General features: G+C 45.6%; 1 protein-coding gene across 4 annotated transcripts in view; it reads left to right on the top strand.

The window, feature by feature from the left end:
* The first annotated feature begins 2,908 nt into the window (after positions 1–2,908).
* ATF7IP2 (activating transcription factor 7 interacting protein 2) overlaps positions 2,909–19,760 on the top strand; it is a 37,108-nt gene continuing 20,256 nt past the window's right edge. For 2 of the 4 annotated variants that reach the window (XM_060282787.2, XM_088657383.1), the window contains exon 1: positions 9,198–9,439. The gene's annotated coding sequence lies outside the window, so the exon portion shown is untranslated. Of the gene's footprint in view, positions 3,436–9,197; positions 9,440–19,760 lie in introns of those variants that run through there. The other 2 variants (XM_088657384.1, XM_060282788.2) reach the window with 2 other exon arrangements.

Raw genomic sequence — 19,760 nt, 5'->3', positions numbered from 1 at the left:
GGATTCACCCATCCCAAATCTTATAATTGACTTCTCTGATGGAATTTTTTAGTCATTCAGGACAGGCAAAAAGGAAGACTTCTTCTCACAGTGCTAAACAGCTATATGGATTTTGCCGCCGGAAGATGCGATGATAGAATAATATTTACATGGTGAAGATATACAAATTTTTGACATAAGCAGGAGAAACGCAGAGCAAGAAATCCAGAGCAGAACAGCTGATTAGCAAGCAGACTTGTCAACAGCCCACAAACAGATTAGGATGAGTGTGGACAAATGCTTGTTGTCATACAACAAATCAGAATAAACGCTCAATGAAGACATCATATAACCGCTGAATAAGCTTTGCACAAGCAAATGAGGATGAATGCTGAATAAGTGGGCAGTCTGGAGGTGTCTTCAGTAACTGCTCTGCAGGAAAATCCCCCACAAACAAATGATACACATAATAGATTGTGCAAGTATTAGTTCCCAGAACCTCTAACCAAGGAGACAACTTTGCTCAGCATTAATTAGCTCTGTACAGTAACAATAAGGCATAATTCCACAAGTATCCCCACCACTGGTCATTGGATTAAGTCTAAACTGACATTTTGCAGGAAATCTCTTTCCTTACTTCCTGCCATGAGGGCACCATCATCTCCTGCTTGTGAGTCCCAATTGGCCAGAGATCCCTCGTGACCTCCTGGCCCCTGTGCAGCAGGAAACCTGCGCCAATGTGCCTCACAATGACTTGGTGCTTGAGGGAATTAGCTTTCAAGGTCCTCTTCTTCGATTCCTACAGTAGTATTTCTCTGTTGCTTCAAGGCGATCTGCTCACTGAGCATTCATCCTGAGCATCCATCCTGAGGTGCCCTCCACCCACACTTCCCAGTTGTCAGGCACCGTGCTGAGGAGGGATGTACTGAGGAAGGATGGTGGGAGTCATCCCCTCCCCCTGATCCAGAATCTTCCCAGGAGCAGGAGGACAGCACAGATTTGGAACAGTGGTTTGCAGAGGAGCACAGTTCAGAAGGCAGAATCTGGGAAATACTGGATGGGGAACTGCTAGCAGAAGAAACACTAGAAGAGAAAGAGAGTTAACAGATTCACAGTCTCTGGGTAGCATCCACACCCACCCCTTCTCCAAAGTCACGGAGAGCTCAGAAAGTGTCAGAACAGAAAGAACAGAGGGTACAAGCTCAGATTACTAGAGGTAGAAGTGACGTAGATTAATAGGGATAGAGGGGGGAGTGTCCCTTAATTGGGAGCACCGCCATTTCTCAGAGATGTGTTCTTTATTCTCTCCAGGGGTGTACCCAGGAACAAAATTAGGGGGCAAGGGCGGGGCCAAGGGGCGGGAGGGGAGGGGCCACAGTGGGAATGTGGGTGGGGCTAGGTGGCCTGCGCCTCCCAGCTCTTCCGAGGAGGCGGTCCCAGGCTCACGCTACCGGCGCAAAGCTCCAGAGGTGCGCGGGGAACGCGAGCCTGTGGCTGCCTCCTCTGCTTACGCTCCCCGCGCTCACGCTCCTCCGCTTACGCTCCCCGCGCGCTTCTGGAGCTTTGCGCCGGGAGCGGGAGCCTGGGGACACCACGCTGCGCCCCTCAGCCTTTTGCTTCTAGGGGGGGAATTGCCCCCCCCTGCCCCCTGCCTATGCCCATGGTTCTCTCACTGTGATTATTAAAGATTCTAACTGGAAAGCCATTGCTTTCATTTAATCTTCTTATCTACTGCCACAGAGAGGCACCAGTAAAGGTAAAAGGTAAAGGTAAAGGACCCCATGATGGTTAAGTCCAGTCAAAGGCGACTATGGGGTTGTGGTGCTCATCTCTCTTTCAGGTTGAGGGAGCTGGCATTTGTCCACAGACAGCTTTCTGGGTCATGTGGCCAGCAGGACTAAACCACTTCTGGCGCAACGGAACACCGTGATGGAAACCAGAGTGCACAAAAAGTCCATTTACCTTCCTGCCACAGCAGTGCCTATTTATCTACTTGGACTGGCATGCTTTCGAACTGCACGGTTGGCAGGAGCTGGGACAGAGCAACGGAAGCTCACCCCGTGACAGGGATTCGAACCGCCAACCTTCCGATTGGCAAGCCCAAGAGGTCAGTAGTTTAGACCACAGCGCCACCCACTTCCCCATTTCCCAGTAACCTCACAGGAGTCCCTACAATTGCCACACCACTCGTTCGACTCATTTTCCTTCTTTTATTCCAAGTTCCTCTTTTGCAAATTTTCAGCCACTGCACCTACGTGAAAGGGTCATGTCTCCGCTGGAGAAGGGCTGCAGTTCACTGGCAGACCAGTTGCTTTGCATTCAGAAGGTCCAATATTCAATCTCTGGCATCTCCAGGTAGGGCTGGGAGGGACTCCGATCCAAAAACCCCTGGAGATCCCCTGCTGGTCATTGTAATTGATGTGGGCAAAAGCCCACCCGAGGTTCAGGCATGGCCAAGTCACTTCGTGCCAGCAATGGCAAGACACACCCAGGAAGCACTTCAAACAGACCGATTCAGATTTTGTTTCTACGGCAGCAGAATAGTAACAGCTTGCCAAGCAAAACAGGAAAGCTTGTTCAGAGCTGCACCCCGAATTGGATTGTTGCAGACCCTTTTATACATGCAAGTAAACAAGAGAATTTTTCCTATAGCATATCTGTTAACACGACACCTCCTTAGCTAACCACTAAAAGCATCTGCCCACTAACCACATCCTATAGAAATCTTTTGCAACAACAATAAATGCAGCATCTGCAAGTTCTTGTTTTCAGCACATGACTTATCGGTAAGCCTGTGCCATTGTCGGAGCTGGAGTCAGATGCTGGAGTTTTTATTTAAGGCAAGGGACATACACTTAGCAACAGTGTCACATAAAGAGCCAGTTCTCCTTTTTGGTCATTGTCTGCAATGACTTACAGTAGTTGGATTGGAGATGAGTGGATAGAAACCCAGCCCTCCACACACTGCAAAAGCAGTGCTACTTTGCCAAACAATCTCTTCTTATGCCTACTAGCTATTTTCCTCCTGTTTATAAAGACAAGGAAACACAACATTTATGGCCAGTTGGATCCTTGTTCGTTTAAGCTTAAGCAGAGAAAAGTAGTTATGGATGCACTACGGAACATTAAGCAGTAATTTGGAGGGCAGGGGGACAAGAGACAAAATTAGCTGGTGCGACAGCATCCTTTAAGGGAGGTTAAGCTGGCTGACTTCACCGAGACGGTTGGTGCATAGCGACGGAGCTCTTTCTCTTCTGCATAAAAAGATCGTCACCATCATTGCCGTAAGCATTTAAACCGTCCTTTCTCAGTGCAGAACACTTTGCATGCATGTGGTTAAAGGAATAAGAAAATAAGAAGACCAAAGACCCCACCTAGTCCAGAATCCTGTTCTCAGCTCGGACCACCAGAGCACCATATGAAGCCGACAGGAGGACTTCAGTACAGCAGAAAAAGGTACAGGTAAAGCAGAACCTTCCCCACTTGTGAACCCTAGCAACTGGGGACCCCTCCAGATTGGTGATTTTCTGCAAGTTTGTTCCGCAATATAGATATAGTACACAAAGGGATGTGAGTGGCGCTGTGGTCGAAACGACTGAGCCTCTTGGACTTGTTGATCGGAAGGTCGGCAGTTCGAATCCCCGCGACAGGGTGAGCTCCCGTTGCTCTGCCCCAGTTCCTGCCAACCTAGCAGTTCGAAAGCACGCCAGTGCAAGTAGATAAATAGGTATACGGCTGTGGCTGGAAGGTAAGCGGCATTTCAGTGCAGTTTCGTCATGCTGGCCACATGACTCGGAAAGCTGTCTGTGGACAAACACCGGCTCCCTTGGCCTGGAAGCGAGATGGAAAAGTTACAGGAGTTCAGCAGGAAGCTATGGGGCATGGGCAGACCAGAAATGGAGCCATAGGTCTTAACCTCATCATGCATTGACTAGAGCGAAGCATGCAGGTTAATGTGAAGCTGAATTTCCCACAGTACAGTCATACCTCGGTTTAAGTACGCCTCGGTTTGAGTATTTTCAGTTTAAGTACTCCGCGGACCCGTCTGGAACGGATTAATCCACTTTCCATTACTTTCAGTGGGAAAGGTCGCTTCAGGTTAAGTACGCTTCAGGTTATGTACGGACTTCCAGAAGCAATTACACTCATACTTCGGGTTAAGTACGCTTCAGGTTGAATACTCCGCGGACCCCGTCTGGAACAGATTAATCCACTTTCCATTACTTTCAATGGGAAAGTATGTTTCAGGTTAAGTACGCTTCAGTTGAAGTACTCCACAGACTGTCTGGAATGGATTAATCCACTTTCCATGTCACGGTCTGGTCGGCGGGTGGTGAAAGCCCTGGCTGAGGACGTCAGGACCAGAGGCAAGATGGTGGTGTAGAAGCAGGAACAGGTGCAGGGCTGAGGGTCCAGCAGCAGGCAGTCGCAGGGTCAAGGAGCAAGGCAGAGGCGAAGGTCTGGGAGTCAAGGAGCAAGGCGTTGGCAAGGCGAAGGTCCAAGGGTCGAGGCGTCGGCAAGGCAAGGGTCGAGGATCAAGGCGTTGGCAAGGCAAGAGTTCGAGGAGCAAGGCGTCGGCAAGGCAAGGGTCCAAGGATCGAGGATCAAGGCGTCAGCAAGGCAAGGGTCCAAGGAGCAAGGGGCCAGAGGCAACCAGGCAGGGATAGCATTGCTGTGGCAAAGAGCTGAAGGGAAATGCTGAGCTTTTATCCCTCCCAGCTCCTGCCACCAGGTGCAGTGAGGTATCAAGTGGCCCCACCTGGGTGACCACTCCTTGCCTCTCCAGCACAAGCTGAGGCCTCACCTGAGTGACCACTCCTTGCTCCTCCAGCACAAGCTGAGGCAGGCCCCAGTCCTGCAAAGCACTACAGGCCCCAGAGCCTGACTCCTGCCCATACTCCTGACATTCCATTACTTTCAATGGGGAAGTTTAAGTACACTTCAGGTTAAGTACAGACTTCCGGAACCAATTGTGTTTGTAAACGGAGGTACCACTGTATATTGCCTCACGATATTGGATGCAACAGTTGTGGCTACTGATATTTATTTATTTCGGTATTTAAATATAAATAAGTGAATCCAGGAGTTGTTGCTGAAAGCCATCCTGGTGCTATCTGGAACTGGGCAGACATCATTTGGAGTGTAACATACATTCTGGATGCCATACATCCAGAATTTCCCAGACATAGTTGGGATTTGGCAGTCGGAAACAGTGCCGGGCGGAAATAGCTTGGAATGTCCGGGGAAATCCGGACGTACGGCAGTCCATGTTGGAAGAGTAGATTTTGGTGAGTTTCCTTTAAAAAAAGCTCAAAAACCTTTTGAGATTTTGCAAAGCTTCTGTGTCCGGATTTTCACTTTGTGAAATATGGCAACCTGAGTAACGTAATTGCTGTAACATAAGCTTAAGAGAGAAACAAAGATGGAAAAGCGGCCCAGATAGAAAACTCCTTTTGGCAAGCAAGCCTAAGTATGCAGGAATGCCAGTGGATGGAACAGTGTCAGTAGCAACATTGGACTCAGTAGGGCTGACTTCTGAGTAGATACACATTGGATTTCCATGTCAGGCTGTGCTTTAAAAATTCACTGTAACATAGAAGCCTGCTGTGGTTTGTACGAGCTAGAATCCAAGATCAGCTTCTTATATTTACACAACAGAGAAAGGCAGCAGCAAAACCTGGAGAGGGATATAAATAGCAAAATCATAAGTCATAGATCATAAATTGTGGTTCCTTTCAGGAATTCTGACTCAGTCTGAAATTGCTTCTTCAATGACCTATACCTTTGCTTGGAGACAGGTAAAAGCGTTTTAATATTTTTTTTTCTAAAAATCAGCAAGCATTTGCCACTCGTTTAGGGGATGAAGTTCTGTTTCTATGCCCCTGCTGTGAGAAGTTCTTAAAAAGCAAAGGTTAACAAATACTGGCTTTTAAATTGTACATCTCTGGTCTTGTTTTTTATTCTCTGTGAACCAAGTAGATAAATTGCTTGCTTTTTTTTAGAACAGCAGGTTATAAACTGAAAGTTTCAGGTCAAAATCCTGTGTAGACTTATCTAAGAGTTAGCAGGAAGTGGGATTCACTTCTGAGTAAAACACACATATGGTAGGGTTGGTGCTGTAGATTTCAACTCCTACTTATTTACTTCATTAATTCTTTTTAGAGGCAGTATATTGGAATGATCAGGTAACAGAAAAGCAGGCAGAAAATGGGGAGGAAGGAAAAGCAGAAAACCGAACATATATAGTGAGTTGTTGCGATGGCTGAGAAGTTAATTTAGAATCCGAGGGTTGCAAAAAAAGGGGGCAGAAGGTTGCAACAGATTATTATGCTAAATGGAATGTGTATGAGAAAGCAGGTCGCTTTGTTGGAAATGTCAAGAGGCGTAATTAAGATGTCGGGACAAGCACTAAAAGGGGCATGGAAATCTGCAGCTCCATTTAAAAAGTTTTGTTTTCATGAAAGAGAGCCAGTGGTGGTGTAGTGCTTAAAGAGTGTCAGACTAAAACCTGGGAGGGACCAGGGTTCGAATCCCTCTCTCAGCTATGATCGTCACTGCATACCCTACAGCATTTCTCCAACAAAAATAGGGAACTGCACGGCCCTCCTGTTGATCTCTGTTACGTATTGGCAGTCCTTTAGAAAACGAGTTGCAGTGGGCAGTCTGCGATGCTCCAGTCTAGGTGATCCTGTCACTCCTGACTCTGCCGATCTACAGACCCTGGCGATGTGACCCGTCTTCCCGCACGTCCGGCAAATAGCATCCCGGAAACGACTTTTGATGTGCTTTCGAACTGTTAGGTGGGCAGGAGCTGGGACAGAGCAACGGGAGTTCCCCCCGTCGTGGGGATTCGAACTGCCGACCTTCCGAACGGCAAGCCCTAGGCTCAGTCGTTTAGACCACAGCGTCACCCGCCAAAGCATAAATGGGCATAAATCTGACATCAGGAATAATAAAACAGAGAAACCAATAGGAGAACACTTCATTCTCCCAGGACATTCTATACAAGACCTTAGAGTGGCTGTCCTATTGCAAAAGAATTTTAGAAATAAGCTTGAAAGAGAAGTTGCTGAATTACAACTCATTACCAAACTAAAAACTATGGAGAGACCTGGTCTGAATAGAGATATTGGATTCATGTCCCATTATACATACTGAAACTAATTTTGGTCATCTACCCCTTTAAAAAATCCCTTGCCCTTCCCTGTGGAACCAACTGCCATAACAGTCATCAAGAGTCATCATTCCCTGTTTAAGGAAGTTTTTAATCTGTGACATTTTATTGTATTTTAATCCTGGCTGGAAGCCGCCCAGAGTGGCTGGGGAGACCCAGCCGGATGGGCGGGGTACAAATAAGAATAATAATTATTATTACACACGAAAGCTCATACCTTGAAAGCTTATATTTAGCTGATCCTTAAGGTGCCACTGGAATTATTTTAAAAAATATTTTTTTATCTTTTATCTTGTTATTTATTCTGACTACCTCACAGGGTTGTCATGGGAATGAAATGAGTAGGGCGAAAACCACATAAGCCACTTTGAGCTCCTTGGTGGAAAAGGTGAGATAGAAATGCAAGAAATAAATAAAAGTTCTTTCACTTATAGCTTGAGAAAGATTTGTGATGAAGTCAAGCTTGTACATACACGCATACTTATTGCGGCTTGGCATTTTCCCAAGGGTTAAATTAGAATCAACCTCCTGCAAATCAATAGGTCCTTAGGGGGGGGGGGGCATGTTTCTGCTACTTCTTGTGTTCAGTGGGACTTACAGCTGGTTAAGTTTGCAAAGGACTACAGCCTTGTTGTTTAAAAAGAAACGTCTCAACTTGTTGCCATGCTTTTAAAATAATAATAATAATACCAAGTAAGGAATGCAGAGACGCCAGTGTGTTTATCAGCAAAAACGAGTGTGCTCTTTATTTGCCAAGTTGGGTCCCATTAATCTCCAGGCCCATTTCACACGTTCCTGGTAAGGAAATTTGAATTGGCCCCAAGGATTGAGGTGACTTTTAAGTTGGTTCGCTTGAATAAATCTTTGCTCCTCCCTACCCCCTGGGGATTAAGATTGCCGGAAGAAATAACAACCTCAGATATGCAGATGACACAACCTTGATGGCAGAAAGTGAGGAGGAATTAAAAAACCTTTTAATGAGGGAAAGAGGAGAGCGCAAAATATGGCCTGAAGCTCAACATAAAAAAAAACCAGGATCATGGCCACTGGTCCCATCACCTCCTGGCAAATAGAAGGGGAAGAAATGGAGGCAGTGAGAGATTTTACTTTCTTGGGCTCCTTGATCACTGCAGATGCTTACAGCACTCACGAAATTAAAAGACGCCTGTTTCTTTGGAGAAAAGCAATGACAAACCTAGACAGCATCTTAAAAAGCAGAGACATCACCTTGCCTACAAAGGTCCATATAGTTAAAGCTATGGTTTTCCCAGTAGTGATGTATGGAAGTGAGAGCTGGACCATAAAGAAGGGTGATCACCAAAGAATTGATGCTTTTGAATTATGGTGCTGGAGGAGACTCTTGTGAGTCCCGTGGAATACAAGAAGATCAAACCTATCCATTCTTCAGGAAATCAGCCCTGAGTGCTCACTGGAAGGACAGATCGTGAAGCTGAGGCTCCAATACTTTGGCCACCTCATGAGAAGAGAAGATTCCCTGGAAAAGTCCCTGATGTTGGGAAAGATGGAGGGCACAAGGAGAAGGGGAGGACAGAGGACGAGATGGTTGGACAGTGTTCTCGAAGCTACGAACATGAGTTTGACCAAACTGCGGGAGGCAGTGGAAGACAGGAGTGCCTGGCGTGCTATGGTCCATGGGGTCACGAAGAGTCGGACACGACTAAACAACAACTCCCTGGGGAATTGTAGCCACTGCCAGCCCTCTGCTGTGGACTCCTGCAATATATACGCGTTCACACGTTACACGCGTGCCAACAAGCCAAGGAAACCCCGCGACTCAGAGCCGTTCCGAAGAAGGCGGGCTCTCTCTGAGCTATCTCCCGCTCCAGATAATTTATAGCCTGCGCTCGCCCGATTGGCAAAAGCTCTTGAGCTAGGAGGAGGAGGGCAGGGCAAGGCGGGATACGACCGCTCCTGATTGGCCGAGCGGACGTTCTTCCTAGGCAGACAAACTTCGGCAAATAGCCAACGCTTTTACCGTAGGGAGGCGATGATAGGAGAAGGATGCCTCGGCTTCTGATTGGACAGAGAGAATAATTGCTCGCTTAAAGCGCCTGCGCGGTTAGTTCATCCGGTTGCTGCCCTAGGGCTGCTGTTATCACGCTTCCCTTACCCCTCTTCGAACGCCACACGCGCCTTAGAACGATGGCGGCGTGAACGTTCTAACGGCCTCCAACGGCAGACGCGGCGCGATAGGGCGGGGCGAGGCGAGAGAGAGAGAGCGGAGCCTCCGTTGAGCGCCTGCCGCGCCTGCGCAGACTGTACCTGGTGAGTAAGTGCGGGAGGAGCGGTGTCTGTAGGTTGTTTTATTTTACTGCATTTATATACCGCCTTCTTTCATCCGAGGAGCCCAAGGTAGCGTGCATGGTTTCTTCTCCTTTATTCCCCGTGTTATAAACACGACAAGCCTGTGAGGTAGACTAGGCTGAGAGCGAGCGTCACGCCCCGTGAGCTTGGTCGGTAAATGAAATAATAGGTAAATTAAAAAATTGTCGAGTAGCACCTTAGAGACTAAGTTTGTTCTGGGTATAAGCTTTGTATAAGAAGGTAGTTGGTCTCTAAGGTGCTACTGGACAATTTTTAAATTTATTTTGACTGCGTCAGACCAACACGGCTACCTGCCTGAATTTGAAATAATATGTGTGTGTATATACACATATGCAAATATAATATATTTCTAGGGAGGGAAAATATGCTTCAGGTGGTAATAGAAATAATTATCATTATTTATTACCCAACCCTTTACCATAAGATCCCAGTTGCGTATGTAAGTATTGTAATAATAATAATTTATTATTTATACCCCGCCCATCTGGCTGGGTTTCCCCAGCCACTCTGGGTGGCTTCCAAAAACATTTAAAATACATGCAAAAGTTTTATTCGTATTTGCCGCTAATTATTATCATTCACATAGGAACCCAGGTGGCGCTGTGGGTTAAGCCACAGAGTCACTCTAGGGCTTGCTGATCAGAAGGTCGGTGGTTCGAATCCCCGCGATGACGTGAGCTCCCGTTGCTCGGTTCCTGCTCCTGCCCACCTAGCAGTTCGAAAGCACATCAAAGTGCAAGTAGATAAATAGGGACCGCTCCGGCAGGAAGGTAAATGGCGTTTCCGTGCGCTGTTCTGGTTCGCCAGAAGCAGCTTTGTCATGACCCGGAAGCTGTCTGTGGACAAACGCTGGCTCCCTCGGCCTATAGAGCGAGATGAGCGCTGCAACCCCAGAGTCAGACACGACTGGACCTCATGGTCAGGGGCCCCTTTACCTTTTATTGTCATTCACAATAATTAGCATAAGACAGTTAAATGTGTAATACCGCAGCAGATTGGGGCCAGGCGGAAAATGGTTGCTCCAGGAAGACAGGAATAACCCCCCCCCCCAAAAAAAAAAAATTGGAAATAGACAATATTTTTAATTTTTATTAATTGAATTTATTTATTGCCCTATACCCTGAGGCCTCAGGGCAGTTCACAGAACAAAATAAAAACATAAAACCACAAAATCTATAATTGAAATAAAAGCAACAACCTAATGCCACTCCACCCCACCTCACCCGTATTTAAGACCTTCATTTAGCTTTCGTGGATATGCAGTTTGATAGAAAAGGTTTAAAACTCGACAGATTGTGGATCCGTTCAGATAATGTGTAAGTAAATAGGTGGCAATGTTCTTGTGTACAGTATACTGCATGCATTATGTTTAATTTTATTGCAGGGGTGGCCAACACCCAAGAGACTGCAATCTACTCAGTTAAAAACTGGCAGTGATCTACCCCCTTTTGGGGGGTTCAGGTTAAAGTTGTTGAACTTTTTTTTTAGGAAGGAAAGCCCCCTTTGGGGGGGGGGTCCAGGGCAGAAATGTTGATATTTTTTTTTAGGGGAGCCAAAGCTGTTGAGCTTCTTTGGTGGCAGCCAGTGATCTACCACAGACGTCCTGTGATCTACCAGTAGATCACAATCTACCTGTTGGACGTGCCTGGTTTACTACATTTATATCCTACCTTTTCCTCCTCAAGGTGGCATGCACAGAGTTATGCACAACACTCATTGTTTGTAACTAGTGTAGTATAGCCAGTATTTATGCTTCATTGCATGTCCCGTTCACTTGGCCAGAACGTGCACATTCCATTCCATTACCTCTTTGATCTACACAGTTCATCATTAGTTCAGCAGCAGCATCCATTTTGTGGTGGTGGTCTTCCAACTATTTTAGGTCCATTCAAACCATACCATTCGTTACAAAAGGCCTGGCAGCTTCTGGGTAGACTACATCAGTTTATTTACAGGAGGTGATAATGAAATGCCTGTGTTTGGTATAATAATGATATTATTATTATTATTTTGCTTAAACAAAAAGGCATAAATTCAGATTATTTCTTATTGGCCAAGATGTTATTTGAGAGAATTCACATAGACATTTTTTTTAAAAAAAAAAACACACGTAATATCATTTATTTTTAGCACAATAGAGACATAGTTGGAATTGAATGAGATGGATGTAGCTATTCATCGGCTCCCTCGGCCAATAACGTGAGATGAGCGCCGCAATCCCAGAGTCGGTCACAACTGGACCTAATGGTCAGGGGTCCCTTTACCTTTATTGCAGGTGGGAGAGATCTGGAGCAGGTATTAGGAATATGAATACCAGATGACCTGTGGGGGTCAGGTTACCCCAGTTTCAAGTAACATTTAACAACCTGGCCTTTGTTTTGTGTTTTATAGGGAGACACACTCACTTTTATTCAGACACTAGCTGGCCCGGCCACGCGTTGCTGTGGGTCATCCCTGTGATTTCCCCCAACCCTCCTCTCTCCAACCCCCTGTCTCATCCCTGTGTTTCAGTAGGACACCCTTCCCTCTGTTTTCCCCGGGTAGTGTTGTCCCCTCCCCCCTGTTTCGCCATACATTGGCCCCTGCGCACGCATCGTGAACATATTTAGATTTAAAAAAATTGAAATAAGAACATGAGAAGCGGAAGTTATTATTGTTTAATTTTATCTTTGGGGTTGTCATTTATTTTGGTGGGTATTGTATGATTTGGGCGTTGTTGTGTGTTTTGGTTTGTGTGTGTGTGTGTTTTGTTATTTGGATTTTCTAATTTTGGAGTAGGTGACCCAGAGAACCTAGAGAACTACTTTTAATAATCCCGACCGGGGGGGGGGGTCAAATAGCGAAGACCCACAGCCCCGTAGCAACAGAAGGCGAGTTGTGTGGCAATGCCCCTCCCTCCCCGTGAAATAAGACACAAGACACAATTAATAGATTTTAAGTGGGCGAAAAGGCCACAACTTTATTGGTTACGGATGTTGAGCGGTATTGGCTTAGGTATTGGAACCTAACTGGCTATATCCGACTGCAACCTGTGTGTTGCAGTCTGGGAGAAATTAACCATCAGCAAGGAGCCCAGTGATGTACATCTACCGGAACCCCTCCTGTGGCCACCGTTGGGGGGTGCCTTAAGGCCCTGACCTCCGCAGGCTCAGGTCAAAGCTACCGCCCCCAGAAACCTTTAACGGAATACTTCTCCAAATTCTGGGCAGATGATGATGTAATCTGCCCCCATTTCATCTTTTATGTAAATTTCGCAATACCTAACTGCCACCAAAGTTGTGACGAATTGTTATGAGGTAGGCGAAAAAAACATCTTGGCTAGCCCAAGTGGGAAAAGTCCTACCAGGCTCCTGGCCAACCAGGCAACCAACCAAAGTCCATAGCAGCGTCGGCCTAGCCTAAAGGAAGGGTGGGTGGGTGATCCGTCTGGGCTGGGAGCAAGAGGGCAAAGAGGCTGAATTCTCGCCTCCGGCTTGTTTAAAAGAAGGGAAGCCCCGCCCCCCGGCTGACCTTATTGCTCGGCCGGGTCTGACGGAGGCGGGAACTCCCCACCTCGCGAGGGGGCTGAGCTCTCAGCCCCCATCGCGAGAGTTCAGTCGGGGCCAGCCCACAACACCACCTCCGTGGGGATGCGGAAGTGGTTTTCCGAAGCACCCGAGCTGTTCGGTTCCATAAAAAACCCAGGAAGTGTGGCAAGGGGAAGGTAGGAGATTGTAAATGGGGGGGGGGGTTTAAAAAGGAAGTCGATTTCCCCCATTGAGCGAATTGAGATGCAGTTAACTGGCCCGAAGCTGGGAAGCTGACAGGAAGTTTTTAATTACCAAAAATCGGACTTAAAACTTTCCCCCTATGGCAGGGTAAAGGGGAGAAAGGTTGAACTTTGCAAAATCCCTGTAAAGGTTCTTTAATTTGGTCTGGGGGAAGTCCCCCTGGAAGTTGGAGTCGGGTCCCTGGAGGGATCAGCGAGCCGCCATTATGACATCACAATAGGATGGAATTTGTTTATCTCTTTGAGGCTGAAAACTGTCAACATTGAAGAGAGTGTAAAATATATGTGAATAAGAAGTTTGTCAGATGCTCTTTTCATAAACGGATATATGAGTTTTAAGATATGAAGAAGAATTAAAAATGGGATTTTGTAACCAGATCGGGCATAATTTCTCTTTCTGAAGTTTGGAAACGAACTGCGCCATTTCCTGCTTGTAATCTGTGCCATTCCCACGAAATTGGAGACTACTAGGATGTCAGTAGACACAACATCACCTGACTTTTAAAAGGAACTGACCAGTTCAAATATATAAAAGGATGTCATATAGAGCAGTGTTTTTCAACCTTTTTTGGGCAAAGGCACACTTGTTCCATGAAAAAAATCACGAGGCACACCACCGTTAAAAAAGTTAAAAATTTAACTTTGTGCCCATATTGACTATATATAAAGTAATTCTCTTTATACATAGGCCATTTGTTAATGCCCTTTGTTGACTTTAAGCCTGGGTGGCTCTTTTTAATTTTTTTTTCCTTGCCACACAGTACAAACATTCTCAGGCGTTAAGCTTTCCTTGCCCTGACTGCCTCCTGTTCATCTGGGACTGCGTGGGAGCTAAATTTAAACTTGATTGATAGCTTTTAACCTAGGGGGAAGGTCAGGATGATATTTTCCTGTAAAAATATCCATTGGAACCCGTGCAACCCCCCGGGAGCAACGGGCCTGCCCCTCCTCAGTCCAGGCCAGGCGCCTCACCTTCTGCAGGGCGCGCACGTGCTCCTCGCCGAAGAGGCCGCTCACTCCCTGGTAGACGCCACTGGCTGCCCTCCGGAGGCTGTTCTGCTTGTCGGCCCACGGCCTCTCGCCGACCAAGCCCCGGGCGCCGCCAGCAATAGGAGAGAGAGCGAGACAAGGAGCAGCAGCAGCACCCGCCGGCCGCCTCTCGCGTCCGAGGCCGTGGTGGTGGCTGTTTAGAGCTGCGCTCGCCCCGCGTCGTGACCCGGCCGGCTTCCTTTCCGGCGGGTCAGCGCCCCCTAATGGTGGCCACCTTCTCGTCGCGGCACGTGACCAGGCAACAAATCGCCCTTCACGGCACGGCACACCAGTCAGCGTCTCGCGGCACACTAGTGTGCCGCGGAACAGCGGTTGAAAAACGCTGATATAGAGGAGGGTGAAAGGTTGTTTTCTGCTGCTCCAGAGAAGCGGACATGGAGCGATGCATTCAAACTACAAGAAAGAAGAAGATTCCACCTAAACATTAGGAAGAACTTCCTGACAGTAAGAGCGGTTCGACAGTGGAATTTGCTGCCAAGAAGTGGAAAAGATTGAAGTGATTCTATGAACTTTTGGAATTGCTTTTGGATTTTAAAAGTGAACTGTGATCAATATTGGCCAATCGTTTAAAAATCTTTCTAGGCAATTTAATAGTCCCAGACCAGACTGGCTTCGTCCCTGGTCGCAATATTACAGACCCCATCAGGAAACTACTAAACTTAATCAACCACAGTAAGGCAACTAAACTTCCACTGACAATTATGTCCCTAGATATCCTCAAAGCTTTTGATTGCTTGGAGTGGAAATACTTATTAGCAGTACTAACTAACATGAAATTTGGCCCCAACTTCCTACAAATCCTCAAACAAATATATTCCCAAGCCTCAGCAAAATGCAGAATTAATAATATGGACTCAAACACCATAGCAATTCAAAGAGGCACAAAACAAGGATGCCCGCTGTCTCCATTCCTATTCATCCTAGCTTTGGAGCCCCTAGCAATCCGAATCCGAGCAGCCACAGACATCAAGGGAGTGGAAATAAAAGGCAAAAATTATAAATTAGGGCTCTTTGCAGATGACCTGATGGTCACAACATCAGACCCATTAAATACAGCAACCTCCCTAATCAGAGAACTCAACACATTTGCAATGGTGTCGGGCCTACAGGTAAACTTTGGAAAATCAGAAGCCATGTGCTTCAACACCCCTCCCCATATCCAAAAAGAACTTACTAATATCACCAAAATAAAACTTTGTCATACCAAATTCAGATATCTAGGGGTACAAATAACCAAGAACCTCAATAAATTATACCTCCATAATTACAAGCCCATGTGGCGACAAATAAACAAAGACCTAAAGAAATGGGACAGTATGAGTTTCACTCTTTCAGACAGAATAGCCATCGTCAAAATGGTCACCCTCCCAAAACTGACATACTTATTCCAAACCCTCCCAATCTGGATCCCCCCAACCCAACTTCGCAAATGGCAGGGAAAATTACATTCTTTTATTTTCTCACATAAAAAACCAAGGATTGGCACCAAATACCTTCACCTCCCCACCTCAGTAGGAGGATGGGGAATCCCCAACATAGAAACATACTACAACGCCAACCAAATACGCCATATAATCCCATATATACTACAAGACGAGACAAAACAATGGGTACATCTGGAGAGGGACTCAATTGAAAATATCTGCACCACAGCATATCCATTTCTCCCAAACAAATTAAGGAAGATTCCCACAACACTCAACAGATACACACAAACCATGTTCAAAGCATGGAAAGCAGAAACTAGTAAACTATCTCCAACCCCATCCCCATTAATTCCCCTGGCTTACCATCCCTTGTTCCATCATGCAGCACAAAACCTCCAGATGAAGACTTGGCAAACCAAAGGTTTACATCGCTTAATAGACTTTTATAAAGACAACAAACCTTTGTCACCACAAGAAATACAGGACAAACTAGAAGACATCCCAATGTCCTGGTTAGCACAACATCAACTACATGCCTTTCTGAACAACCCAACTGTAAAACCAGCAGCAACTAGACCCCTGACAGCTTTCGAAAACCTCCTCCAATTGCCAAAAGGACACGGAAAAGGGATGGTATCTGCAATTTACAAGATACTAATTCAGAATCCCATAGATCCCCTGGACAAGATAAAACGACAATGGGAGGATGACATAGGATATGAAATCAACCCTACCCAATGGACTAAAATGTGGTCGAAACCCCCTTTCAAATCTATATCAATGAAAAGAAAAGAACTCTCATTGAAACTAACTCACAGGTGGTACCTGACTCCACGAAAATTATCACTAATACGATCAGGAATCTCATCAAAATGTTGGAGAGGATGCACTTCCACAGGCACGTACCTCCACATGTGGTGGGAGTGCCCTAAAATTCAATCATTCTGGAAGACATCTATGCAAGAAATTTGTAACATAACTAAGCAAGTGCTAGAAATTACCCCAGAAATGGTTTTACTAAATATCTTTCAAGATAACAACGCTCACGCAAATCATAAAGAACTTATAATCCATCTGTTGTCAGCAACTAGAAGCATCATAGCCAGGCACTGGAAGGACTTATCGGGAGTGGGCTTGGACCAATGGTACCAAGTTGTATGGGAAACGGCCCTGCTAGAAAAACTAACCAGTAAGCTGAAACTGACACGGGGACAAACAGAAGAAGACACCTTCACCCCAGTATGGTTCCCCTTCATCACTTATACAACCCAACAGGAAAATGACAAAAGCTTACCGGCAGCATACAAATCAATATGGCTAACTTGATCAAAACACCCTCCCCCCCCCCACTCACGCAAGAAATTAAGGATCATCACAGCCAACCATGAATGAATAACCACATTCTAAGACGAATCCTGACCTCTCTCACCAACAAAGAAGCACGAACAAACAACAGAGAACCTGTACAAACGACGCTGACGCCGAACCCCTACACATATCAAGAAAAACAGAAACATCGGCAATCCACCACACCCAACCCCCCATCCCACCTACCTCTTTCCCCCCTTCCTCATAATGTCTCAACAAGTTAAAATTGATGTGTAAAAATGATGCATGAAAAAAAAAATGAGACATTGCACTATCTTTGTAACCTAAGAAAATCTTTAATAAAAATAATTACAAAAAAAAAAGTGAACTGTGTCAGAATACTATACAGATTGATAAAATAAAACAGAACTGTGCGGAAAGTGAAAAAGGACTAATCCTAACAAAGTATGAAGAGAAGCAAGATGAACAATCATCAGCCATGGACAACGTAAGGATTTCCCCCTCCCATCACTAGGTTTGCGTGCTGTTTGCTCCATTTGGTCCCTGACATTTGGATGATCATCTTCAGCACTTGATAGATTCCTACCTTCAGGACCACTGTCTCCCTCCCCCACATAAGTCAGTTTAAAGCCCTCCTGATGAGGTTTTTGAGATTCTTGGCAAAAACATTCCTCCCAACCCTTGTGAGGTGTGCAGCCCATCACTTGCCAGAAGTACATCTTTAAGAAACTGCAGACCCATGATCTAAGAATCCAAACCGTTCCTGCTTGCACCATTTGCGAAGCCAGTTGTTCACTTCTCCTATTTTACCCTCTCTCCCTGGGCCACATCGTTCAACTGGGAGGACAGATGAGATGACAATTTGTGCATTTAATTGCTTCAACTTCCTGCCCAGAGCCTCATAATCACTTTTGATCTTCTGGAGGCTATGGCTAGCAGTGTCATTGGTTCCCACATGGACCAAAAGGAAGGGGTATTTGTCAGTGGGTTTTATGATTCCTTGCAGCTGTTCCGTTACATCTTGGATCTTGGCCCCGGGGAGACAGCACACCTCTCAAGACGTCTTGTCAGGCCCACAGATCACTGCTTCTGTACCCCTCAGTAGGGAATCCCCTATCAGCACTACACGCCTCCTAATAGGCTTGGTCATGATTCTTCCATGTGCTGTCCCTTCCAAATTTTTGTAAATTTATGGTTATGTTTGTAATTGGGCCTTTTCTTCTTGCAAGTAGTTTTTGGGAGCGCGGGGAAGCAAATATATTGGTTTTGGGAAAATCTAGGGCCCAAAGGAATTTGGTGTCCCATAAAAATTATTCTCAGCTGCTTGGGTCTTAATAGCCCTGTGAAGTTCTCAAGGTCACACCCATTCTTAATTGATGATAACTTGCAGCTGGGCTTGTTTCCAGCTATCATCTGAGTAGTTCTGGAAGAGTCGTGAGTTCCTCCCCCCCCCCTGCTTTTGGATTGGTGGGGGAATAAAGATGGGCTGTCCCCTTTTCAACATGATGTAGAACATATTTCACCTTGCAATTTGTTGGCCTGTTGCCTGGTCATTAGGTTGGGATGTACTAAGCCGATCTCTTGGGGAGCAGGCACTGTTGGTATTGCTAAAAAAAGTGCATGGTAAGTTTAGCTAGCAAAGTCTTGATTATTATTATTATTTTATTGTGTGGTGGTTCTGTAATTCCAAAGTTTCAAACTTCTAACTTGGAAATTTTACCTGTGCATTGGAGTAGAGCAGTGGTTCACAAAGTGGGTGGTGCCCCCCACCTGCGGGATGACCTAGGTAGGTGTAAATGACTCTGAAAAGCTGGAAAAATTATTCAGGCAGGTATCTGAAGTGTGCATGCACATGAAAGCTTATACCCAGAACATACTTAGTTGGTCTCTAAGGTGCTACTGGACAATTATTGTTTTTTTAATTTCGACTGCGTCGGACCAATACGGCTTCCTACCTGAATCTGAAAAGCTGGTATCACTGCTTCATGTTTATCGATTTTGTTATCAGTAATTGGATTTTGAATGAATGTGCAATTAATTGTTGCCATTTTGAATTGTGTTATTTTCATCAGTGGGTTGTGCAAACCACTATTTCAAATACACTGGTACCTTGGTTCTCAAACTTAATCCATTCCGGAAGTCCGTTACAAAACAAAAGTGTTCCAAAACCAAGGCGCACTTTCCCATAGAAAGTAATGCAGAACGGATTAATCTGTTCCAGACTTTAAAAAACAACCCCTAAAACAGCAATTTAACCTGAATTTTACTATAACGAGACCACTGATCCATAAAATGAAAGCAATAATCAATTGTACTGTGCTGTAAAATAAGACAGTATAGTAGACAATAAAATAAAAAAATTCTTACTTGCACTGATGATAGTCATTGTTTGGATGAGGGGCTTTTATCCATTTCCACAGTCACAATCAATCAATCAGTAGCTGATCTGGGTTCCACACAGTTACAAAAATAAATTAACTGAAAAAGCTTCAAAAACAAAAATGCAAAATAAATGGCAAAAACAAAAGCGCCAAACTTAATCCGTTCTGGAAGTCCGTTTGACTTCTGAAATGTTCAAAAACCAAGGCACAGCTTCTGATTGGCGCAGGCGCCCCAGAAACAATAGTCAACAGCTGCATCGGACGTCGGCTTCCAAAAAATGTTCAAAAACCAGACACGTCCGGGT

Source organism: Zootoca vivipara, chromosome 13, assembly GCF_965207765.1.
Source record: "Zootoca vivipara chromosome 13, rZooViv2.hap1.1, whole genome shotgun sequence".
NCBI lineage: Eukaryota > Metazoa > Chordata > Lepidosauria > Squamata > Lacertidae > Zootoca > Zootoca vivipara.
Note: the sequence above shows the minus strand (reverse complement) of the source record. Positions and strands in the feature narration are given on the sequence as shown.